The 27,775-nt window shown below is 40.0% G+C and overlaps 1 pseudogene; it reads right to left on the bottom strand.

The window, feature by feature from the left end:
* Positions 1-23,577, bottom strand: part of LOC122932513 — a 33,581-nt pseudogene extending 10,004 nt beyond the window's left edge.
* Positions 23,578-27,775: the final 4,198 nt, after the last annotated feature.

The following is a 27,775-nucleotide window of genomic DNA, read 5'->3' as shown; positions in this document are numbered from 1 at the left end:
ATAGGACTAATTACGTATACAGGATTTCCTCCCTCTGAGCAGAATCAACAAATTCATTTACAGCGGGACTTGACTATATTACTGAGCTTCCTAATTTTTTCATAGGAGAAGATAATTTGGTGTTAGCTACTTTTTATCATTATTGTCATACATATAGCAATAAGTCAGCATTGACATCTGCATCGTTATTTCCATTGTTCTGTTCCATCATAGGAGCTGAAGGACCCCAACAAAATGGAATAACAGAATATCTGATGTGATAGACACCAACAGCGCCCAGTGGACTCCATCGACTATAATTGGGGGGTCTTTCATGTTCCTGTCATGGTGTCTATCATTTAACTGGACAAAATAGTGCTGCATGCTGTGCTATATCATAAGAGAAGAACAAAAAATGGAAGTGCAAAAACTCTGATATAACAGACACCAAAAGTGTTTGAACAGCCCCCATTATATATTATAATGGGGGCTCTTGTGTATCCACTATATTGTCCATCATTTTACTAAACAAAATAGCGCTATGTGCTGTGCTCCAGCATTTTTGACAGAATTTGAGATGAATGGACAAACGCTAAAATTTTGAGGGTCTTCAGTCTTCCTCATTCAAATTCCTTACAGGACCTGCCAAAGTCAGGCTCTTTGGTGATTGGGTGATTGAAATCTGATTCATGATGCACATTTGGTCATCAGTTCTTTAGATCACGTTGGCTCAGATATAAGCAAAATGTGAAAACTTGCTTACAGGTAAAACATATTAGTCAAATGTCAAAAGACGAGTAAATCAACGGCTAAATCATAAGACTATTCTACGGAACACTTGACTGAATCTATTCCTATATAATTTTAGCCTTTGGATCCCTCTTATTCCAAGCTCTATTAATAAATGCCATTGTTTTCAGGGTACTTACCTAGATTTAGAGCTTTGCAGATTTTCTTTAGATTTTAGGGTCATTTTTATGATACTTCTTGAATGCAGTTTTGAGACGGGCTAAACACAAAGGAAAAACACAACACTTTTGGTCATTTATGTGGATAATAGCTGATCATGCCTTACTTTCAGACTATACCCCTTAGTTTCTTTCTTTCTTTTAACAATATGTCATATTTAGGTGCTGATAAATCTTGTACTATGGGGGATATTTATGAAACTGGTGTAAAGCATGTCATTCACACACTCCATTCTGTAAACTGCTGATTACACTTGATTCTATGGGAAATTAAAATCCTGAAAATCACCACACACAGGCGATGCTGTGTTTAAAAGAAATAAAAATTGGCAGCAAACATATATGCATTGTATATAGAGAACCTAAACACTGAGGGACATTTATAAAGACAGGCTTACGCCAGAAACTGAAGTCCATCCCTGCCATGGGGCCGACATGTACTTCAGCTATAACTGACGCCAGTTTCTAGACTAAGGTATAGTAAATGTGGTGCGGTGCATGAAGCCCCGCTCCCTTTCTTGGCACTTTTGTAAAAGTGTTGAGAAGCTTAAAAAGTCACAAATTATGGTGCATATATGGAATTCTAAAAAATGTGCAACTTTTTCACTCCACAATAATGGCGTAATGCCCTTATGAAATGTCCTTCACTATGTTAGTTTGGGGATGTGCCCCCAGAAGTTACTCTGCCCTCGCCAGGGTATTTATATACAGGTTAGGGCAGCTAACTGATTATTTGCCCAAAATGAAGAAAAGCCCAGCTATGACTCATCTGATTTGATAACTGTAGCCCATTATCCTCCAGTCATCACTAATACACTCTTCCTTGGAGAAGGCAATTTGATGTTCTGGACAGATATGAAAGGCATAACAGTAATTATCTCCAGCATTTAGTTATCTGTCCAGTTTCCCATTAAACAATAGAGTCGGTATGTTTTACAGTTTAAGAATAAGTGGTCCCTTTACACCGATGTTAATGTGCACCTCACTTTGCAGGCTGTTTCCTTAGTACATAGCGAACACACCTTTTCCAGTTTTCAGCTTTTAGACAGATGTTGGGTAACAATGAGCTCTATGTAAGTACTATGCAGAAGGAGAAGGATAACTGGGAACATAAAAGCTGGCTTCCTTAGCCTTGACAGCCTTACTCTTCCCAGCGTTAAGTCTGAGGAGCTACTTTTTGAAAATATGTTTGCATAAATAGCAATTACGAAATACATTGTTATTGTCAGAATTGCACACTTTAACCATTGATAGCCTGTCTGTCCTAGTGTTCAGACTACATCTCCTCATGGGTTTGTTGGGTAAGGTTGGTGAATTGCATCATATCCACGGCTAAAAGGAGTAGCTGCGATAATAAGATTATCATAGGCAATGGCCATTTATGCAACTCCGTAAATCGGGTTTTCCATAAATAACATGTATCCCTATATAGAATGTAACTGTTTTTAAATTGTCCATACAGTTTGTAATCATAGAATAATACCTGGTCACCACTTCATATATTAACACCCAAAAGTAACCAACAATATTTGAAGGAATGAAGGGTGAGGTCCCCAATATCTAGTGCTTGGTGGAAGTCAAAGTGATTGACCCCCAACCAAATTAATATTTATCACCTATCTTTTTGATAGATGAGAAATATTTGTGAAAATATCCTGTTTTTGAAGGGGCTACAGAGTCAAGCTTTACTTGTATAGGAGCTGAGCTGCAGTAACCCAGCATGGCCACTACACTGATAGGTGGGGTGCCAGATGTTGAACCCCCACTCATCTGATATTGATGACTAGAGATGAGCGAATGGAAGTTAAATTAAATAACTTCAATCCGAATTTGAGGAAAAATTTGAAGCCAAATTTCCTTGCGGAGAGATTGTTGTGGCCATCTTGAGCTTGAAACCACTGAAAACTCGTGCTCGGTGATGGGTGACATCAAGATGTCTACAACGGCCTCTCCATGAGTAAATGAATAAGGTGAGGATGTTTTGGGGTTTTATTTTTACAATGATGGGGTTCAATGACAAGGCAGCATTCTGCTCACTACATACAAAGTAATTGATAACGAATCTCATTTCTTTGTGAAATTCAGCGAAGCAGCCAAATCGAATTTTTTATAATTTTGCTCCTCACTATTGATGACCTATCTTGAGTAGAGGACATCAAAATCTGCAGCCCAGAAACCCCCTTTAGGTTCAAATAAAATTTTCATTAGACACATACCTTTGATGTGATCTAAAGGTTGACCTTCATTTACAAGACGATAATTTTCTGGAATCCAACCTTCTGTTGAGGTATAACATTTTGGCAAGGTAATTTTCTGTCTGCCACGAATCTCAAACACTTCACAGGCAGCCTGAGAATGATAGAAGCGCCCATGATTAATTGTGTGTATTGTTTATCTGTATCGTTTGTATGACACACAAAAGTCCTTGAAGTGAGTGAGGCTAAAAATAATAAGTAACCCCCTTTCTTCATATAAAAAACCCAATAAAAACAATAAATATTGCTGACATTGCCATGTCCTAAAATGCCAGTAATGTATTTATCCCATACAGTGAACATTGTAATGAAAAAATAATAATTATATGGCTGATTCGTTGTTTTTTGTCTCTTCACCTCCCCCAAAAAATCAAAATAAAAATGCAAAAAGCCCTCACACAGCTTCGTAGAAGTAAATAACAAAAAGTTATGGGGTCAGAACATGGCGATGCAAAGAAAAGTTTTTTTTAATAAAGTTTTAATTAAAACACAAGACGAACTATATAAATATGATATTGCTGTAATTATATTGACCCAGAGAATGAAGCTAATGCATTGATTTTAGCACAAAGGAAACACCATAAAAATGAAATGCATAAAACTATTGCAGAATTGCAAATTATTTTACAGTTCCACCGCATTTAGAATTTTTTTTCCAGCTTCTCACTATACTGTTTGCAATATCAAATGGTGGCATTGGAAAGTGCAACTTGTCCTACCAAAACCAAGCCCCAATACTGGTACGTGAATGGAAAAATAAAAAAGTTATTGCTCTGGAAGGCTAGGAGTAAAAAACTAATACGCTTGGTCCTTAAAGGGGTTAAACAGCTATGCATACCTTAAAAGTGTGGATGGCCCATGACAGAAAAGCTTCCTCTTGCCCACTAAGTTCATCTCCTTCACCTGTAGGGCTGATCTGGAAGGCACCAAGCTGTGCCAGTTTCTGGTCTAGGGTATGGGCAAATGCACAAAACTGTGGATACATGCTGGAGCCAAGTCCAAAAACAGCATACCTGGTGTAAAAGCAGAGGTCTGTGAGACACACATGTTATAGATAACATAGATAAGTAGATAATGTTATATACTATATGCATCACCAAAATTGTACCATAATTTATATCACATAGCATCATAAACTGAGCTGTGATGAAAGTAGGTTTCTTAAATGTGTTCTGCAAACCATGGATTTATCATTAATGTTTCTTTGCATCAGCCCACTTGGGCCGATGAAGGCTCCTGTTGAGCCTGGGAACTCCCCCCTTAGGACTCATGCACACGGCTGTTGTTCGGCAATTCCATGCATTGGGGACCACAACTTGTGGTCCCCAATGCACGGGCAACATCCGTGCGGTTTCTGCGGATGGATCCAGAACCATTTAACTTGAATGGGTCCATGATCCGTCCGCACTGCAAAAAATAGAACACCAGACGCCGGGCTACCAACTGCTGCATGAGCTATTCCTCGAGATGATAATCTTTTTACATTGTCCTGGAGGATGGAAGCTAAAGCATTTCTCAACTAATACACTATAAGAGAATATATCTGTCTGCACACATTTCAACAAGCGCAGGCAACTGTAACCCATCCCACCCGCAGTATGATTCTGCAGCTCAAACATAGGCATTACCTTCAAAATTGCTCACCCACTGACCACCATGGGTAAGCAGGTTTCGGCTGTCTGTGCTTGTCGTAACATCTGTCTGTTCCTTCACTGTACTAAATAATACTAATTATCCCTTCATATGTTCTACATTACTGTATTGTTTAGGAGTTACAGCAGTTTACCCAGTGCAGTGTTTCTGTAGGCTTTTATACCTGAATTTGTCTTGCAATTTCTTCAAGTTGAAAATTGATTTCTTGAATTTCTATAAAATAAAATAAAAATATTTAGAGAGCGCAGGTGTTCTGCCCAGCTGGGTTAGAGAACCATTTCAGATCATGTTTACCTCAGTCTTGGTATTTCTGAAGTGTGGTTATAGCACCATCTAGCACCATCAATGCAGTAGTCTTTGTTCTGTTACAAAGGCTACTGCATTGTGGGAGGTGCAATGCATTGTGGGAGTGCAAAACATTCTGGGAAAGAGAAGTCTCCAGGACACATTACAGAGCTGTCCTATTCATGTCTCCTTCTCAAACTCCACCATCCTTGTAAAAGTATATCTGGTAAGAGATCTACCTTTGTTTCAGGGACATCATGTTATGCAGAGCTGTTCGGTTAGTTGTACTTGTTACTCAGGGAGAGTTACTACTGTTAGCTAGACATGTAATCCTATGTATAGGCAGCCATTTTACCATGTGCTTTGAATGTCAATGCAAATGTTATAGTATATGCTATCCATGCTTGATACTTATACATGTTATTTGTATTCTTGTAGTTTTACCAAACAATCCTGTTTTACCAATCAATTAATCAATTGTATATAATCAATCAATCACATATATACGACCTGTTGACAAATAAACAAGTTAGACTACAAATAACAGTCCTCTTATTTGGAAGACAGGAATGATTTATGCTGAGTGTCAGACTGCACATTGTGTGAATGTGTATGAAGACAGAACAGCAGGCAAATCAACATCATTACTAGTGCAGTAATGTAAAGCTAGATTGTCCTTGTCATTCTATCTCTGTGTCTGTCTATCTATCTATCTATCTATCTCATATCTATCTCATATCTATCTTATCTATTTATCTATCTAATATCTATCTATCTATCTATCTATCTATCTCATATCTATCTATCTCATATCTATCTCATATCTATCTATCTATATCTATCTATCTAATATCTATCTATCTTCATATCTATCTATCTACTATCTCTATCTATCTATCTATCTTATCTCTATCTATTTTCTATCTATCTATCTATCTATCTATCTATCTATCTATCTATCTATCTCATATATATCTAAAATCTATCTTTATATCTATCTATCTATCTCATATCTATCTATCTATCTATCTATCTATCTATCTATCTTTTCTAATCTTATTTTTGTAGGTGCATTGGTATAAATATCTGTCGCCTATGGGTTCCTCATTGCCTTAGAGTTGGCCATTTTTCCACTATAAAGTCTAAACCAGATATATTACACCCACCTCTCCATTGCTAGGGCAGTCGCCATTCCCAAATGTACTTGTAACCACCAGGAGAAGAGATTCTTTATCCAAGTTTCCAATATTGTAATCTTCCATACAGACCACCTGCAATGTTAACCATTTTATTAAAACTACTTCTATACAATATGTTCCTACAGTGATCATTAAAATATTGATCTTATTTCTATAGAATAGCTGTTAAGGCTCTCTTCACACTGTGATGCTGCAAAAACTATCTATGATTTTATTGGTGATTTAATTCTTAAAATGGAAATAGAGGTAACTTCAGTACAACCCCATGCCGTTTTTGCTGTCAGGTTCTCCTCAGTTATCACCATGTGAATAGACCAGCTGAGACTCTTTTCAGTTGAAGCTAACCTTCTTGCATTTGACTGATCACCATGGATCTGACCACCATGGATTTCTGCCCAGAATGGGCACTATGGACATTACTTCTTGAATACCAGGTGTAGCAGCTCAGGGGGTAATTATTAATTTGCAGTTAATGATTAATGTGGATGATGAAGAGAGATCATGGAAGGAGACAGTAGAAAGACATTTGCTTGGAAAGTCACAAGAAGCAGGTTCATATGTGCCCGCATTGCTGATAAAAATGCCTTCTGCACTTTGATTGACAGGACCAGAAAGTCGTGATCACGTTTACATTGCCTGGCCCTGTTAAATTGGAGAGGGTGCGGCAGTTGCAGATAAAGCAGAGCCTCTAGGTGTAATGGCAACGCCCCCGTTGCTCCTTGAGGCTCATTTGCATATATTAAATCATCACTTTTGTCAGCAATGCGGGTACATATAAAAATGGTACTAACACAGATGCCTTCAGCTGCCAAATGCACATGTAACAGGTCAGCCAGTGTCATAGGTACAAAACTGCTGACAGATGCCATTATTCCATATAACAGCACATGTAAGGATACTATAGGTTTCTTACCTTAGTGTTAAAGGCATAGCTGAATAACATGTGCAACTTTTTTGCAAATGTCTCAGACTTCCCAGTTTCAGTTGCAAAGAGTATAGTTGCCTTCGTCCTGGCAGCCATAGTTTTCCGCATAAGTGCTGAAGCAAAAAGAACTGCCCTAAAATAACAAATACAAAATGTACATTAAACATATAATGTATGCAACTAGCAAAACATGTCAGAGCAACCTATCGCCCATTTCTATAACAGGATTAGCAGATGTTTCCTAAGCGTCCAGCAATGTTTTCTTCTGCAATGTCCACCAACCAAGTGGGCTCTTACAGTTATCTCATTTCAGCAGCCTGCTTGCTCCATCATTACAATATTGAAATCTCCCTTGTCATAAATGGTAACAGAGGCGTTTCATGTCACTACAAGTGGAAAGGCTGGGTTCCTATTCAGATATCTGGGTTAAAAATCGTAACTCTTACTTGGAAATAACACTCAGTTTGAATTCCTTCTTCGTTGGTTTACGGCTCTCGTCATGCCACTTGTGAGTTTTCCAAGCGTCAATCTGAAAAAATGTTTTACGTTTCATTATCAATAAGCTAATAAAAATGTACAGGTAAATATTTTGTAGAAAGTGACAAGCTTCAACCTACGATTCTGCTGAACAAAATCAGTGGTTGTTTACTGTAAATACAACTGTAATATATTTTCCTAAAGAGGACCTGTCACCTCTCCTGACATGTCTGTTTTACTGAGTATTAGCATTCCCCATGTAATAACAGTTCTGGAGTATATTTTCATGTAACTTTCATGTGCTATTTCTCTATTATTCCTTCTAGAACTTATTGAATGAATTGCCAGAAGATTGCAATAAAGGTCCAGCTGGGTGTTACTAGTTGTGGATGTGTCCCTGCACAGTCTAAAACTATCCAATCAGTGCTGCCAGTGTCAGACTATGCCGGGACCCATTCCTCCCCCCCCCCCCTCCAAATGGTAAGATCCAGATGGACCTTTATTGAAGACTCCTGACAATCCATTTATAAATTTTTAGAAGAAATAAGAGTTGTTATTACATAGGAAAATACAAGTGGTTACTAAAACAGACATGTCTCGAGAGGTGATGGTTCCTCTTAGTAGTAAAAGAGTAGACTTTTCTCCTACCTGATAGTAGTAAAATGGATTCAGAATGTAATTGAGCATTTCCTGATGAAACGCTTTAGTAACGCTTCCTGACATTGGTGGAACAAGCCAGACCCAATCTGCTGGACATCCTCCCCTTAACCGGTATTCATTCTCCATATGCTTCATGAAAGACTCGGCAGCAGAATGATGATCCATTATGGTCACATTGTTTTTCTAAAATATAGAAATTGTTTTATATAAGAACTTTGCATCCGTTTGATAGATCATTTCAGCAATCTGTCCCTGTCATTAAGATTTGCTAGATTTTTCCAAGATTGACCATCCTACCCAAATATACAAAATATACAGCATATTGTATATTTTACATCCATTTGGAGTCTTTCTGGAACAAACTGCTTCTGACGTTTATGGCCTATGCATTCTACGATCTGTATCACGATGGGAGCTACAGGAAGCCAATTTAGAATGAGGTCAAAATTGATGACCCGAGTGGTCCATATCCTAGGAACAACCAGCTAAGAAGGGAGCCTTTAGACATTTCTGGGAATAATTTTCCTTTAAAAGGAAGAAGACTAACTGCACAATACCACTTACCGATGGCTACTCCGTAACTAAAAAGGGGTATCTCCATCTGATCCATATGATACGCCATAGATGTCTGACAGATGCAGGACCAACCTCTGACACCCACACCTATCTCTAGAATACAGCCACCTCCATCTAATCTGGATGTCGCAGCCAGTGGTGGTCACAGTGGTCACAATTATGGACGCAGCCAAGTGGGCTTTGCAATGCTGCTTCCATAGCACCCATGCAAGTGAATGGGGGTTACGGAAACAGCGTAGCACAGCTCACTTGGAATAGACTCAGGAGGGTCTCACTACTATATAGGAGTACCCCCTTAATGTCTTATCCAAAAAAGAGTCTTACGCACATGATAATTAGAGACCCCCTTGTTGCTGTTTTTTCAAGGAGGTGCAGAATGCCAATGAGGCTGTGAGAGCCAGACTATAAGGATGCTATGGGGCCCTTGGAGAGAAGAGTTAGCTCCATTCCCTTTGGTAACTAGAACCTGTGCAGGACTCTTAGCAAACAAGGGGAAGGGGGAGAGAATTGGCCCAATAATCATGAAAAGAGCTTTTATTTACTGCACAATCAAAAGTTATGTTTACATTTTCCATTGCAATTTAGGAGATGAGTCCTCACCGGTCATAGGCCAAAGGTCGTAGTTTTGTACACAGCCTTGTGGCATGAATCCTAATTGTACACTGTACAGTGACAGCAATTTTTTATTTATTTTTATGGAAAATAGATTATTTAAGCTTAATACATAAAGTATATTGACTTGAACTTGCCCATAATGGCAGAACTTACCTGAAAGCTGTATAGAACGGCTAAATTAAGTTCAACAACTGCGTAGTCTTTCCACAGAGACGCAAGCTTGTGAGTTTCTAAACCCATCCGCCTTCCAACTTCCTGGAAAGTCACATTGTTATATATTAGATATTTTTCTCAAATGTAGATACAAACATAAAGAAGATCTGAATAATAATTCAACAGTTAGCTTCTTAATGGTCTAATTGCATAGATGTTATTAAAATAATAAAAAATATATATCCTTTACTCCCCTTCCCAGTCTCTGCAGGACTGCAATAGTGATGTAATGAACTCAGCAGCCTTGTGCTATAAACCGCTGAAGCCAGTGACTGCAACGGTTTACAGGACTTCAATGCTGCAGCCCGGCAGGTAGGGGACTAAGTGGCGGCACTGGATTGGAGGGGGCGGGGAGTTGAGTTAAAGATTTTTAAAATTATTTTTTTAACAACATACAGGCAGTTGGCCGAAATAACTCTGATAACCCCTTTAAAGTTATTTTACTCAGGCTTGCCAAGAGTGGGATTGTCAGATGATGATGATGAGAGAATGCTGAGCTTTAACCAAGTGCCCACAGCCTGCCTCCCTACACAGAAGATTTCTTCTGGGATGGTCACATGTTCTGCTGCAGCCAATGACTGGCTTCAGCAGTGACATGGCTAGATCACCTCTAAAGTCGAATCATTGGCTGCAGCAGGGCATGTGACCATGTCCAGGCAGCGCTGGAAGAAAATAATCAAGGGACCGTAACATGGACATAGAGGAGGCCGTGCAAAGGATCAGAGCGGCGGGGAGCAGGAAAGTATAACAGGCTACATGTGCCTTCATTTCACTATTGCAGATTTAAAGGAAATGTATTTTACTGAACATGATTATTGGGGCGGCCATCTTGCCTGAGCTGTTCTTAACAGCATTTAGAAAGCATTAAGAAATAGCTTTACGGCAGCCACATGGACCATAGACACAATGGTCAGGAGGGGACCTCATTGACTTCTATGGGAGAGTCTTCTAGGCATGCTCTGTGACCTGTGCAGAGGTCATTGTACAAGGGAATAGTAGATAATATTTGAGAATCCTATTTGAATGTTGGATCCTGTGTTATCTATACTCAGACGTAATATCATTACAGGCAGATTCAGAATGACAGATAAGCAGGTAACTGCAGTAAAGTGATCTGTACAGACCAATAAGTTGCGCCTATTATTAGGCTTAGTGACCAGTGCGAAAACCGCAGGATTTAACTTTTTTGTTTAAATATAGATATTGCCATTGAAAATTTAAAATAACATCATTAAAAATTATTTAAAAATATGTTAAACATAAAAACGTGATTTAAACTATAGGTCATTTTCTGAAGACACAGGCTGATCAGAAGTAATGACAAAAAAAAACTAACTTAGTTTCACAGCACACAAGAAATGGGTGGACTATGTGTCAGTTCCTGTTAGACTACTTTCCCATGGCCGCACTCAGTCATCTCTGCTGCAAAGGTTTCTTACTCTAAAAATGAAATGCTTAACCCTTAACCTCAGACCTCAGAACAAACCAACCATTGTATGAATGCACGTATGAGTTACCTCCAGCACATTGTACCGATGAACATCACAGAAGTCTCGAACACCAATTTCTGTCCCCATGTACCAGCCATTAAAGGGGCAGGCTGTGAAATTCAATGCCTCCAACTTCGAGCATCATGTTAGAAACTGCAGGTAGCGTGTACCACCTCAGGTTGAGATCCTTAAACCACTCAAATCTGAAAATAAGACAAACACTTACTCAGATGAACATTGCTGCTATTAAATATTACCATTCCTATTACACACTGCAACAAACAATTGAACAGTTTGGAGCAGGCAGCGTACCACACACCCCAACTACAGGTCTGGGGGCTGAGCAATGGACGCTTATAGGGTCTGATAGTCATATTATATACAGCATGCTGTGTGCACTTTAAATTCAGTCCATCTTTTAATATACTGTACTTTAGCAGAATTCTATACAGAATGTGACTCAAAAATTCATCTCAAATTAGGCTGTTTACAACAATCCATAATAGCAGCATTAATAAAGAACCCTAAATAAATAGAGAGTAGGGGGAGCATATAATGGGCCATATACAGATGAGCTTCTCTTATCCTTTTTGGATTAGTCTATAGAACATCTATCTATCTAGCAATCATCTAACTGTCCAGTATCTATCAATCTATCCAAAAACAGAAAATCAGAGTTGCACCGCTAAGTTTAAGTAAAGATGTGTAGCAGCAGCTGCAGACATGATCATGTCTCCAAATAAATACGGAAAAAAATACACGGCACGCCCCAAAAAAGCTCAGTAGTAGCATTCCTAACTACCAATACACTGGTTATTAAAGAACACTACTACTGAACTTTTTTGGGGAGTGCAGTGAATTTTTTTTATATCTATTTATCATTATTATTATTTACTCATATAGTGCTAACATATTCCACAGCATTTTACAGGGGCATTATGATCACAGACATTATCTCTCTAGCTATCGATCTATCTATCTATCATCTACCTGTCTATCTATCTAGCTTGAAAAAATGCTCCACTGAGTGAAAGTGTTCACATGGGTAAACAAAAAATACTCACTATTCAAGGATGCCTATGGAGTGCTACGCCTTTATTCAGGCATATATCGATCTCTCTGCTTTCATACATAGATACATGATATATCTGATCACAAAATTATACAATATTCAGTTTTTCAACTGATTTGAATTATAACCATCTCTTACTTTGGGTGCTCCATTATAACTTCAGGTATTAGATCTCTAGGTATTTCAAATAATTCTGGATCCTCTCCATTTGCCTGCAGTATCAGAGGGAGAATCTCAAATCGCTCATATTTTGGCTTCCATCCAAGCTGCATACATAGCTAGAAAAATAGTTAAGATTGAATTATGAAATGTATGACATAATGTCATCTTCAGTATTTCCTTAAACCTTCCCCACCCACCACATATTTATACACTGGATTAGTACTACTTAAAACAATGGTTTATAAATCTAAGCCTGTACCTCTCAGTCATAAAAAAAATGGCTTCTAATGTTTTTAATTAACTGAATTCATAATAAATATCACATTAATATTAAATCCAGTTCTACAATTTAATGCACAAAGGGGAAGAAAGATCAGATAAAGAGGTTTGCTTTTTATCCCTAGAAACAGCACCACTCTTGGTCATGGGCAGTTTTTGGTATTGCATTTTGGCCTCATTCAAGTAAAAGAACCTTAACTGTAGTATCAGACACACAGTTTATAGATATGTGAGGAGCTGGTTCTCCAAAAAAGAAGTCCCTATGTTCTAATCTTGAACAATCCTTTAACCTAAAACCAAATCTAACTGCAATGTGTTCAGTACCCCATTTACAATTATCCAAGGACAGAAATTATGTTTTCTTTTACTGACAAGCAAAAAACCTGTGACAATCACAAAAAAACTTTTCTAGGATGCAGTCTACCATAAACCCACTGTGATCAGTTCCCCAACCGTCAGGACCTAAAGGCCCTGCAAACATCAAAGATCAGTGCTCTTGCCCCAAGCTTATGGTTGCCCATCTAAGCTCTGGTGATTGCCTAGGTTGCTGCCAAAACATCCCTGAGTTCAATATTTGGCTCCCCCAGAAGGGGGACACAGTAGCTCGAGAAACTTGAGGTCCACCCTTCCCCCTAGATCATCAGGATGTCCCATATTCAAAATACTATTCCTCATTTCCCAGTTGCCATCCTTGTAGAGCTGCCATCCTTATTACACAATTCGCTAATATTGCATTAAAACATGAAGCTAATAAAAACTCTTGCTGCACAAATAAGAACGAAGAAGGCTGTAGACAATCACTTCTATTTTTATAGTTCCATTTTTGTAATACAGAGGATGAATATAACTGCTAAAATATTTCTTGTGTGCAGATATCCTCCAGTCACATACCTCTGTAAACTCTATGCTGGCAGGATCTCCAATGATTACCCCATCGGGCATTTCATACCCTGCATATCGAATCAGCTGGCTGTTCCAGACTCTGAAATCATGTGTCCCATCAGTACGCTGAGGAAATATGGTAATCGCTGACCTGAGAGAAAGACAATATGGAACAATTCATATGAATTTCAGTGAAAACTGGGTTAATGATTATCTTGAAACATTCTCATGGAACATTGGCAGGTTGACAGATGTAAGAGTTTCATCAAAGATGGAGAAGCATCATGGTTTCCTTTTGGCTTTCAGGTGGCATGACCTCACATATTCCACCAGCCTCTGGCTGGGTCAATGTCTGAGCAGAGGAGGATGTGCTGTGTTTGACTGTGGTAGATATAGCATTTAAACCAGACCCCACACATAGTCTCATGGAGAAAACACTAACTTTCACACAGTGCATTATAGTGCATTGCCTTTAGGATCAATCACTTTGCTACTGACTTAGCCAGCTGAACTTAAAAGGCAGCTCTGAATGTGAATGGGGAAGACAAAACAAAATAACTGAAGACTTTGTCGAGTCTTATGCACTTTGAGAACCCACCGGGTTAAAGGTGTTTTCCCAATCTTTCACTCTGATGGCCTATCCTCAGGATAGGCCTTTGATATTTGAGACCCCACACCCCTAACGATCAGCTGTTCTGAAGTAGCTCCAGCAGGAGAAGTCAGCACCAGAACTACCGTACATCTCTGTCCATTATGAGCAGTGGACGGAGGTGCTTACTATAGCGCTTCTCCATTTGAAGTGAATGGGAGCAGCATTGTAGTAACCAGCTCCGTCCACTACAGATCAGATATTGATGGTCTATTCTACAGTATATCCTTAGAAAACCCCTTTTTAGAAAATACTGTAGTTTACCTGCAATTGTTTAAAAAATGACTGATTAATAGAAATCTTTGTGTCATTTGAGATGTACTCAGTTCTACTACAGCTTAATATAAGGAAACTATAAGTTACTACTAAGTTACTTAACATTATATTCAGAACTCTACCAGAGTGTTCACAGTCCATTTGGTCTTTAAATGGTATATCCAACTTTATAACCATGTTTATAATGCTCTGCTGCATATACCAAAATTGAGGTAACTTTCAGGGAATCATTTTGGTTAGAAATTCTCTCTGCATATGGTGCAATTCTGTGTGGTTGCTGCTGTTTCTGTGGGGCTTTGCCTGTGGGTTGGTGGGGCCCAGGAGTCCTTAGCCTAACAGCAGGGCTCCGTTGGACTGCTAGGTATCGCTGCCCGTGGATGCGGTGGTAGTCACCACATGGAGAGTAGGGACGCACTCAAAAAAGGCCACCTTGACGTGGTGAGTAGGCTTATGCATTTTTTAATCAAAAAGTACTGTATACAAAGCAATAGATCAATGCATAGTTTGCATAGTAATGTATACTGTATTTTAAATAAAAATCTACCTTTTGGGTCCACATCTCCTATGCAGACCTATCTGTCGCTATAGTTAAATACAACAAACAAACCTTGTACAATCTGATCTTTAAACCGAACATACAAAATTGCTTCATTTTTCTTTCTTTTAGATGAACTGAATTAATAAAAAAATGTGATCCCTTAAAACTGAACAGTTGGCAGTATGCAAATCCATCCACCGTATATATGCCAATTTCACTGTTTTGCTTAAAGCGGTTATCCCATGATTAATGTAAAAAATACAAATCAGACACCGTATAGTCCATGACAACACCTTTCTAACAAAGCTAGACCCAGCACATGGATCCAGAGATCTCCCCATTCATTGCTCTGCTAGATTTATATCAAGCTGGCAGCTCATGGGGAGTGTCTTTCTGCTGCAGCTCAGGGGGCGTGTCCATGCTCTACCTATCACAGCTCAGGAGGCAGATGAAGGATGAAACTGAGCATGTGTGGCTATCTCAGTGAGCAGGTCAAAGAAATAAGAAAAAGAACAAACAGTAGATGGCGCTATACAGATACATTTTATTGAATAACTCTGTGGCTATACCAAATGCAATTAGAAAAGTATTCAGATCCAGGTGCTGGTTTGAAAACTGTTGAATATTTTTCGTGGGACAACCCCTTTAAGTAATCTATTGATATTAATAGGGCTATTAGATCTTAATATATAATATAAATTTAATATCACTGTATTTATAGACCAATTGCCTATTTTTACAGCAGAGAAGAAATTTCAAAGACGGGTACATATTTACCATGCTACGTATCTTACAAACATTGCACCTACCACAACAGAAAATTTGATAACTCTATTTTAAAAGGAGACATAAAATTACCTTATATTACCACCATTTGAGGAGTATTTTATATGATGACAGATGAGCTGGAACATTTCTTGAGTTGTCTTGCAGTCCCGAGCATCAAACACCTTAAATGGAAAGTATGAGATGGGATTCATGGAATTTAGCAGATAATAATTAAATATCTTATGCCCAACCATGACATCATGAGGCGAATTAAGAATGTTTCCTGATTATATACCTGTTATTTTTATGTAATGGAGGGAAGCAGAATCAAAATCCCTAATGCAGCTGATACTAAACTTAAATTTTTTGTTTAGGTAAAAATATCACACGTAACAAGCAAAAAGGAAACAAAAGCTCACCGCCTAGATTTATTCCAGTTCACAAGTCCATAGTGATGCTTGGTGCACAGAGACCCTGGACCAGATTCATGGTGTATTGCAGCAACTGAAGGAAGGACATATCCAGCGCCGAGTATAAACGTGAAATAAAAACGTTATTTGGATGTTCATAAAATTTTATGTGGGAATGCACCACCGTTTTTTTATGTATATCCAATAAATAGTTTTTATTTCATCTATATGCTTGGCGCTGGATATTCTCTTCCTTCAGATGCTGCATAAATATCACAATTACCAGATTAGTTTCAAGACCCAGTGTATTGGTACGTGAAACTGAAAAGAACCTGACCCGGGAATGAGCAGCTGTATGTAAATGGAGGGTTCTGGTGTGGGGTCTGAACAGATTTTGTGATCTGTGAGTCTGGATTTCTTTTGGGGTCTAGAATCTAAGTTGATTTTGGAGTCTGGTTTGGGGGTCTGGATTCTTTAGGAGTCTTGTCTGGGGTTTGCATTAAATTTAGGGATCTGGCCTGAGGTCTGGATTTGGGATCTGATCTAAGGTCTGGTGTGGTTTGGGATCTGATCTACGGTCTGCTTTAATTTTGGGGTCTGATCCAGGGTCTGAATTAATTTAGGCTCAGGACGTCATCTGTGTGCTGTCCGCATCTATGTGGCCATTTCGCGAATTATAGAACATGCCCTATTCTTGTACGTTTTGCAGACAAGAATAGCCATTTGTAATGATAGGTTTGAGAAAATAGCAGAATGCTTAGGTCCGGTATCTATATTTTGCAGATCCGTGGTTTGCAGACCACCAATTGGATACAGTCATGTGTATGAAGCCTTATACGAGGCATACTGCAGTGCGGCAATATAGTTATGGGACCCATATTACAGGTTCATACAAATTGAAGCAAGCCGTAATATGTCTGTGTGCATGAGCCCTTAGTCACATGATACATACACATGTATACAGGGTGAGATTTTGGTGGTCTGCGTATTAGGCGGCATCAAGCCAAACTTTTGTAGCAGGGTCCATGGGCTTTAATTACGTCTCTGTTTTGCTGATATTTTCTAGGTTCTCATCAAAGGCAGTTCTATCTTCACAAATGATTAGCATTTGATAATAAAGGGAACCCAAAAGACATATTCTTGAGTACTAAAGATTTATTTACCTGCAAATTATTCCACTGGATCCGTCCTATACACCTGGGGGCATTTCTCCACGCCTGTTTCGATGCAAATACCAACTCATCGTATGTTAACTGGTAGGTTCCCGTATGTTCAATATCTTTGGTCACTGTTTCCAGTCTATTAAGGTAGTTTTCTATTTGGGGCCTGAAATAAATGAGAGAAAAATGATATTTAAATATTTCCATGTTATTATAATAGAGAAATGGCCTAAGGGGCTTTTCTTGCTGATTCCTTTAGCCTGGTAGTCTTATTGGTTGATGAAAGAGTAAACTAAATACACATGTAATTTACAGTAAATATAATTATATTTATTCAGGGGTGTAGATATAGTCGGTGCAGATGTAGCAGTGGTACCCTGCCCTCTGACACATAAGTCTTAGAAATGGAACATGGAAGGTTGAAGGAACTGTAGTGGAGCCCTGGACCTTCAAGTTACGACTCTGTACTGACTTTCTGGACAGAGAATGGACCAAACTACTCATAACGATAACTTACTCTTTGAAAGACTTGTAATATTGATTAATAAACTCCACTGCTTGAGGTAATAGAACATCCTGAGGTATTGCCTTATCCCTTGGACCTCGCACGTAGCACTTAGGATTCATTATTGATCCATGACAAACAGATGACTGGCAACTGAGGCTCTGTAAATGAGAAATGTGATTCATTATGTCATCATCATAACACTTGAGGAATTTCTTAAAGGGAAAACATCTGAAGCTTGACTGAGAGTTCGTGGCATAAAGGGGTTTTCTGGTTAGATAGTTATTCTAAAGCCACAGGATAGGGCATAACTATTAGATTTGCAGGGGTTTGACCACTGGGACCCAAACCAGTTTTCTTTGGGACCTGCATCTATCACACATGAACTATGCTTGGGGCATGTTCCTTGTACTCTTCTTGTAGGTGGATGTTCTGGGTGGATTTGGATGGTACCCACTCCCGAGAGAGATTACTTAGAAAGCCAATTTCAATTAACTTATTAGGGATTAAATAAAGGGGAGTCCCCAATACAGAAAAGAATGGCTACAATAAGCATTTTTTGCTCTGGAGAACCTAGGGGTTGTGCAGACAGCAGAATGACTAAAATCTGTGTAATGCTTCATTTCCCCTCTGGTGGGCCCTGACGGGGGACTGAATACATCTTGGTTCTCCCAATGATCACAGATGATTACTTGTAACCCAGAAACAGATCACCCTGTGATCAACCTATTGTTAAGGGATCCTTCTAACTGGAAGGGATTGTCCAAAGCAGAAAAAACATTCAACAATGCAACATCACCAAAGCCAAAAGAGGTAATAGTAGAATGACTAATATAGGTTGGGTCCTTTTAGTAGAATGAATGCCTGCTACATTTGTCCATGGGAATATACCAAGTGATACTGTTGATCAGAGGCACCCGGAATTGTGCAAGAAGTTTCTACAACATGAACTCATACGAGAAAGGCAGAATTGATAACATCGCCAAGACTGAAGGATTGATTTTATCCCCAGGGACATGATATAACTCTTCATGTAATCAGCTATTCACGATGGAGTGCACAAATCTGTATCAATTTGAATCAATTATGTCAAATGTAGTCAAAAGAAATAAGGAAGAAATGAGAAATTTGGCATAGGACATCCTACCTGTTTTGCATTGAGATGTAATGTGTCTTGCAAAATCTTTCCATTCTCATAGTTTTTTAGCTTCAGATATTTGGGACAAGCCACTTTTTTGCACGAATGACCATGGTTTTCCGGAGCACCCTTCTGAAAGACACAAATACGGTTAATAGAAAGCTCATAAGTGAAAGATTTATTGTCTTCCCTGTCGTGGCACTATCACAATTTCCAAATTAGGGAAGAGACATGGCCTTTGAAGAGTAAGATTAGCATCGCTTGAATTTTAGGGTGGTTAAATTGATGTGTGGAATAAGGGTGGATCAGGATGTAATCTTATCTTATCATGGGCAATGTTGGAAAATGTGTTGTTCCACTTATGTAAGGCAGTGAGTTCCTTTTAAAGGGTCACTTCCATCAGGGTATTTTTAAATGTCAATATTCAAAAAGAACAATAGATGAAATGAGCAATAATTGTAGGGTGGGCAAACAATTGCCCAGGGGCCTCCACCGCCAAGGAACCTCCAGTTTCCAACTGTAGATGAACAAAGTATATTAGACTGTCTGTGTATGCTGCCGTCCTTAGCAGAATCTGGCGAAAATTATCTAATGCATATGAACAGCTTAACTAACTCATCAGTTACTAAGGAGGGTCACTCTAGAAATTTCTGTCCAGAGGTTTCTACCACCTTTGGATCAAGTGGCCTCCTGATCCAGTCCTGGATGAAAAGGGTAGTCTCAAAATGTCTCTACCTTCCCAACGATTCATCCTTCAAATGTTTGTCATAGGAAATGGATGCGATATCTAAAAAATATTCAGTATTCAGTTTAACTCCTAACATTTGTTCTTTTTCCCAGGATTTTTAAAGGGGTTATGCCACAACTTTTTTTTCTGCTCAGTTATCTGCTTATTTAGAGATAGCAAGGGTTGCTACCAGAGATCAAAATGCAATGGCACATACAATATTTTTCATTGCATGTACCGTATATTGCAATAATTCATTTACATTGCCCTATTCATTGCATAGTAACAGTTTTTGTGAGATAAGGGGCTGGCCAGGAACAAAATGTATCACCTATCCAGGATAGATAATGAAAAATGATTGCTGGTGGCCAGACTTCTGGGATCCCCACGGATCACAATAACCAGGGGTCTCACTTATTGAAATGGAGCAGCAATGTGCATGCACAACTACCACTCCATTCAGTGCCTGTGTCGTTTCCGCTGTCTTTCTAATAGAAGTAAATGGAGCAGTGGTCACCCATGCACACTATCGCTCTGTTCACAAAGGAGACTCAGGTTCCACTGTTCTTGTGATCGGTGGAAGTCCCAGATTTGACCCTCCCCCAATAATCATAAATGTATATAGTTAGTTGGCACTCAACACAACGCATAGTTAATTATCCACAGCTTTGGAGGGGTGAGCCGCTGTACAAGTTATTTTTACGTATACATATTCACAGGCTAGGCGAGATATATTATTACTGGGCTAACCGTTTAAATAATCAAGATACAAACACAAATATTTTATTACTTTATGTCATTAATGTATCTTATATGCCAGGGCCACCACCTATAGCAACCAGCTCAGACTAAACTAGGTGATCATTTAGTACTTACTTGTAATCCTACTTTTATTTCGGCCATATCACTTTTTGTGCCATTGGATTTGGTGTCCTCTTCTTTCAACTCACTTTAAAAAAATAAAAATATCATGGGTGGTTAATAGTAGCAGTAATATGGTCAGGCACAATTTTTATTTTTATTTTTATTTTATTCAAATGTTTTATGTTATCTGTGATGAGATTTACATATGATATTAGCTTCCCCTTTGTTGTCTGTAAGTCACAGGTACAGCCTTTCACCTCTTAATGGTAAGTGACAGGCGAACAAAATAACCACAAGTAAGGAGTTTATCCAGTAAGATATGTATTATAACTGGATAGAGGCTTCTCTAGACTGAATGTCAGCCAAAATTAGGGCACGTGGACAAGGGCTGTCTTTATAAGGCAACCCTTTAATATACAGTATGGTAGCAAAAACTGCAGAATTACATGGCACAAAGGGAATTCGGAGCGCCTCCAGAGCAAGATCCCCTCTTTACGGTGGCTCATCACCTGCTATGACTTCTTCATGCCCCAGTAGGTTATTGATTTTCATAATGGACGAGCCCCTTAAACTGAAAACAGACCATCCTTGGTATGAAGCTGATGAACATAGACTTTAGATTTTGTAGCTACATCCTGGCAACTTTGGCAGTCTAAGACCTGGTAAATCCACAGTCAAGCGTTGTCTGGGATCTTTCTTGCCTGACCTTTTATCTTCCCCTCAGAGGTACACGGTGCCAGCTACGACTAGAAATGACTCATCTCTATAGATCTATTGAATAAAAGATGTCCATTTGGCTAAGATGAACATGGTAATGGAAGAATCAGAAATGGTCAGTGTAGGCCCCTCCATGCATCAGTGTAGGGGCATAGCTATAGGGGTGCATAGGTAGCAGTCACTACCGAGCCCAGGAGCCTGAGGGGGCCCAAAGACACTTGTGACGCATAAGAAGACACTGCTATTGTAGAAAGTTTGTGCTGGTTAAGTTACACCTCTGGCTGGAGGAAAGGCCTTGGTTCAAGAATTTGGCATGTGGGGTTGGAGTGTGCAGTTTCAATTTTTGCCTCAGTCAGCATGTGCTTCCCTGCCCCTGGCCACAAAGCTGGACCCATGAGCCTTTAGCTACATCCCTGCATCAGTGTATTTAACATATTAAGAAGACACTCCATGTATTCTACTTTCTGTCCTGGCTCTTTAAATTCCTCTTTCCTCTTCCCACTGCGGCCGGAGAGAGCCCCATTCCCCTGTAGTGAGTCAATTAGAGCATCAGACATTGCATAATTAAGTGTATTGCTCTTCTGTGGACATCTTCATCTAGGCCAAATATAAAACAACAGCGCTATTGTACTGTCATCCCAATTCTATTCCTACTATTATCATGCAGATTACACTTCAGATAACATCTTCCCCTCACACCAGCAGTAAACAGAAAACGGATTATCTGTCTTTTTCGGAAGCCTAATAATATGTACTCACTGCTACAGAAGGCTAATATTGAAAAAGCCACAAATTCTTAAAAAAATTGTCTTTTATGAATATTGACTTAAACCATATATCTTTCTAATGGAAGTGTCCCTTTAAGTGTCAGGTTAATGGACAAGTTTACTCTGTACTCTCTAAATACATGGGGCTGGTCCTCCATGATTCTTTCTCTATGTATATGACTTCTATAATTATAGGCCCTGTCATTCCTGGATATATAGGGGTGATCTCCCATACATCTTTCTCAAAAACTGCGGCTCGGATGGGGACCAGAACAACGATCGTGTGCATGAGGCCTAACTATGAGGGAATCAATTCTAAATTTGGGACCCAAAAAGTTCTGATCGCAACTAACCCGAATACAATTATAAGAAACTCACTCATCTCTAACTGCAAGGTAGCAACTTTTTTCTCCATATGGAAACTTTGAGTGACAGTAAGGGTTCATGCCCACAAGTGTAAGGGCTCAATGCCCATGCTGTGGACCGAAAATAGCGGTCCACAATACACCGGCACTGGCCACGTGCACATCGTTTTACTTGAACATGCAGCCAAAGATAGTACTGAGTGCTTACGCTCGTGGACATGAGCCCTAATGCTACAAATTTGTGAAGGAATGAGGGATGAGATGCTTAAGGCTAGGTCTACACGATATCATTTGACAGATAGGGCACAACTACACTGCAACATTTGTCGCTCGACATTTTGTTGCTCCAATGTCGCGCAACAATTTTTATAATGGCAGTCTATGGTGTCTGTTGCGTCGCAGTCGCAGCATGTTGCATGTTGCAGTGCGACACCATAGACTGCCATTATTAAAATTGTTGCGCGACATTGGGGGCGACGATTATCGTCGTGTAGACCTAGCCTAACTCCATTGATCGCCCTTTTCTCACAGTCCACATAACTGCATGAATCTGGATTTTAATCGCATATCTATTGCCTAGAATGTATAAAATATGGACAATAACATATAATATGCCCAGGTTATACCAGAATACATATCCTATAACAATAGGAAATAATATCTTCAACCTGCATAGGTTATTACACAGAAAAACATAAACTGTAGAAAGGTTATTACTGAATGACTAGTCAGAGAATGAATGCAAGTGAGGAAATGTGAGTAATCATTGTAAGATATCACTGGAGAGTGACGACGGTGATTGCCGTCTGATCAGGAGAATTCTTAGGGCATGATACAATGAATGGACATGACAGCGATATTCTTCTTACCTGAGATGCTTCTCATTTTTGGGTTCATTGTTGTTCAGATCGGTTACATCATATGTGTTTTTTTTCCTAATGAGCCCTCGGTTTGTGAACTGCTTCCATGGGCGCAACATTGTTCAAGTATCACTGATCAGTCAGATGTTACACGAGGTGCAAAAAAAGAAGTCTCTCCAGGGGCTGGTCTTCTGCATAAACAAATGGGATCAAGTTTGAGAGAAAAAAAAAGTTGCAGCTATTAGTCCAGAAATTTGTTTTTATTCTTCTCACAGTCATAGAGAGCGACATCCTCTGCACTTTAAATACATGACCTTCAAGATTCACTGGGCTGCTGTAAAAAGTGTATTATACTAAAAAGCTCATTATCACTTCAGGGGTTTCCTACGTGTAGCTTTTTTTGTTAAAGTGTCGACTCTGAAAATGGGTCATCTAAGGGTTAATTCTATAACCATAAAATCGTATGGGGGAATGCTGGCAATGGGACAAAAACTACAACTTTGATTAGGGCTGGGGGAGACATGGAAGAACTGTAAGTCCCAGGATACCTATGGGCTATGCGTCCTATATAAACCATGGAATGAAGATAGGTCCGCATGCATCGGTTACATTTAGTATATTATTAGTAAGCTGGAACTTGTAGTTCTACTAAAAAGTCACACAGTCCCTGACATTGCTTGGATTATTCCCAATATTATTCTTGCAATATTCTTTTGGGGTATGTTCACACATGACGATTTCAATAAATGTACATAGGTAGCAGGGCTAAATTGTTTATTTACAAATGAGTTCCTTTTCCTGTACGGTTCTACGGAAATAACTAAAACCAGCTCTGCTACATCTGTGTATGTCATCGTACATCTACAGGACATAATACGTTTCTATATTATTTTCCTTGGAACTCATCAAATTTACTTACAAATATCTGAACTTACAGGATAGTACAGCATTGTAACTAATGTATATGGAAAATATGAGACACAGGACCAAAGTGTTGTTTTTAATGCTACTGGTGTTTTGAGTATAAAAGAATTCCTCGGATCTGAAAATGTATGCAATTTATGCAAGCTATGCAATCCGTTTCTGCAGTCTTTAAGATCTCTGCTTGCTGTCATGCCATAAGAACCTTCTTAGTTTCCATTTCAGTGGATACATATCTGTGCAGGGCTTCGTACAATAAAAAAACAGTACTCGGACTGTCTCCTAAAATAGGTGTATGAGATGGGTATAACCCTTTAAGCTCTGTCAGTTTAAAAGTGATGGATTGGCTTATTCCAGTCCACAGAGGAGCAATATGAAAATATTCACATCCCTGTCTTGTTCCTTCTTCATTATCATTCCAATCAAGCGGAAGAAGGAATGTTATCAGAGCTCTGCTATACTCTGCTTCTTTCTCAAGGTATAAAAAGAACAACCGTAAAAATATGAGAGAGTAATAAAACATGATTCAGTTGTAGCAGAGCTGGATGTGTCATGAGTCACAACATATACTGTGAGTGCAGTAAAGTGAGTCAGTGATCAGCTTAGGCATAGCAATGGATGGTGCACATGGATTTTGTATTGGATATTTCACTTACATACTGTAATGCTGGAAACAAGGGTGATAATCTGTTACGGTATGAGTCAAAATTATTATTATTATTATTATTTATTATTATTTAAGCGCCATTCATTCCATAGCGCTGTACATATGATAAGGGGTGCACATACATAATACAGACAATTGCACTAATCATAAACAAAATGAGTTACAAACTGGTACAGAAGGAGAGAGGGCCCTGCCCGTGAGGGCTTACAATCTACATGGTATGGGAGAAGGACACAGTAGGTGCGGGTGAAGCAGGTCGTGGCGGTATAGAGGCAGCAGGGTCACTGGTTGTAGGCTTGTCTGAAGAGGTGGGTTTTCAGGTTTCTTTTGAAGGATTCCACTGTAGGTGAGAGTCTGATATGTTGGGGTAGCGAGTTCCAGAGTATGGGGGATGCACGGGAGAAATCCTGGAGTCGATTGTGGGAAGAGGCAATAAGAGGAGAGGAGAGAAGGAGGTCTTGTGAGGATCGGAGAGTGCGTGTGGGGGTGTATCGGGAAATTAGCTCAGAGATGTAGGGAGGGGACAGGTTATGGACGGCCTTGTATGTATTTGTAAGTACTTTGAAGTGAATTCGTTGGGCAATGGGGAGCCAGTGAAGGGATTGGCAAAGGGGAGAGGCAGAGGAATAATAGGGTGAGAGGTGGATTAGTCGGGCAGCAGAGTTGAGGATAGATTGGAGGGGTGCGAGAGTGCTAGATGGAAGGCCACAGAGGAGAATGTTGCAGTAGTCTAGGCGGGAGATAATGAGGGCATGTACAAGTATTTTCGCAGATTCAAAGTTAAGGAAAGCGCGGATGCGGGAGATGTTTTTGAGTTGGAGACGGCAGGTGGTGGAAAGGGCTTGGATGTGCGGTCGGAAGGAAAGGGCAGAATCCAAGATCACTCCAAGGCAGCGGGCTTTGTTGACTGGGGATAGTGTGCAGCCATTGATCGTGATAGATAGGTCTGTAGGGGGGGTTGAACAAGATGGGGGAAAGATTATGAATTCTGTCTTATCCATGTTAAGTTTAAGAAAGCGAGAGGCGAAGAAGGATGATATAGAAGATAGACATTGTGGGATTCTAGATAGTAAGGTGGTGATGTCTGGACCAGAGAGGTAGATTTGTGTGTCATCAGCGTAGGAGTGATACTGAAAGCCATAGGACTCTATGAGCTGTCCCAGGCCAAAAGTGTAGATAGAGAAGAGCAGGGGTCCTAGGACAGAGCCTTGCGGGACACCAACAGAGAGGGAATGAGACGAGGAGGTGGTGCGGGAGTGGGAGACGCTGAATGTCCGGTCTGTGAGGTATGATGTGATCCAGGAGAGGGCCAGGTCAGTGATGCCAAGAGATGAGAGCGTTTGCAACAGAAGGGAGTGGTCAACAGTGTCGAAGGCAGAGGACAGGTCAAGGAGAAGGAGGACAGAGTATTGTTTCTTGGTTTTGGCTGTGAGTAGGTCATTGGTGACTTTGGTAAGGGCAGTCTCGGTCGAGTGGTGGAGTCGGAAGCCAGATTGTAGGCGGTCAAAGAGGGAGCAGGAGGAGAGGTGGGAGGACAGTTCTGAATGGACATGTTGTTCAAGTAGCTTTGAGGCATACGGAAGAAGTGATATGGGGCGATAACTGGACAAGGAAGATGGGTCAAGTGAAGGTTTTTTGAGGATGGGTGTAATGCTAGCATGTTTAAAATCAGAGGGGAAGACACCAGAGTTTAGTGATAGGTTGAAGAGATGAGTTAGGGCTGGGATAAACACTGCAGTGAGGTTAGGGATGAGGTGGGATGGGATTGGGTCAAGTGCACAGGTGGTCAGATGAGATTTGGAGAGTAGAGTGGAGAGTTTACCTTCTGTAATGGTAGAGAAGTGGGTTTTGGGAGAAGAGGACCGAGCTGTTGTGTAGAGGGTCTGTGGGGACTGTGTAGTAAAGCTTTCTCTGATGTGGACTATCTTTTGTTTGAAATATTTGGCAAAGTCCTCAGCTGAGAAGAGAGGAGAGGGTGGGGGCGCTGGGGGACGGAGAAGGGAATTAAAAGTGCTAAAAAGTTGTTTAGGGCTGTGGGACAGGGAAGATATGAGAGATGAGAAGTAAGCCTGTTTTGCATCAGCGAGTGAGGATTTGAATATGAGGAGGGATTGCTTGTATGCGGTGAAATGATCTTTAGAATGGGATTTCTTCCATTGCCGCTCAGCAGCCCTGGAAGCTTGTCTGAGTTTTTTGGTCAGGTTGGTGTGCCAGGGTTGTCTGTTGATTTTCCGGATTTTGTTGTGTGTGAGGGGGGCAACAGTGTCCAGAGCTGTACTTAATGTGGTGTTATATAGGGTGGTAGCAGCTTCTGGGTCTTGGAGGCAACAGATGGTAGAGAGTGGGAGAAGAGAGTCAGAAAGCAAGCAAAAGTCAAGCTGTTTGAGGTTCCTGCGGGGGGGTGCTAGTGTGTGGACTGGGGGAGCTGCAGAAGAGACCAATGAAGAGAAGGTGAGTAGATTGTGGTCGGATAGGGGGAGAGGCAGATTAGAAAGGTTAGATAGGGAGCAGAGACGGGAAAAGATCAGATCCAGAGTGTGACCATCTCTGTGGGTGGGAGCTGAAGACCACTGTGATAAGCCGAAGGAGGAAGAGAGCGACAGGAGTTTAGAGGCGGCCGAGTGGCAGGTGTCAATAGGGATGTTGAAGTCACCCATGATGATAGTGGGGATGTCGGCAGAAAGAAAGTGTAGTAGCCAGGTGTTAAAGTGGTCAAGAAATATGGTGGCTGGGCCTGGGGGGCGGTAAATGAC

This window comes from Bufo gargarizans, chromosome 3 (genome assembly GCF_014858855.1).
Source record: "Bufo gargarizans isolate SCDJY-AF-19 chromosome 3, ASM1485885v1, whole genome shotgun sequence".
Taxonomy (NCBI): domain Eukaryota; kingdom Metazoa; phylum Chordata; class Amphibia; order Anura; family Bufonidae; genus Bufo; species Bufo gargarizans.
Note: the sequence above shows the minus strand (reverse complement) of the source record. Positions and strands in the feature narration are given on the sequence as shown.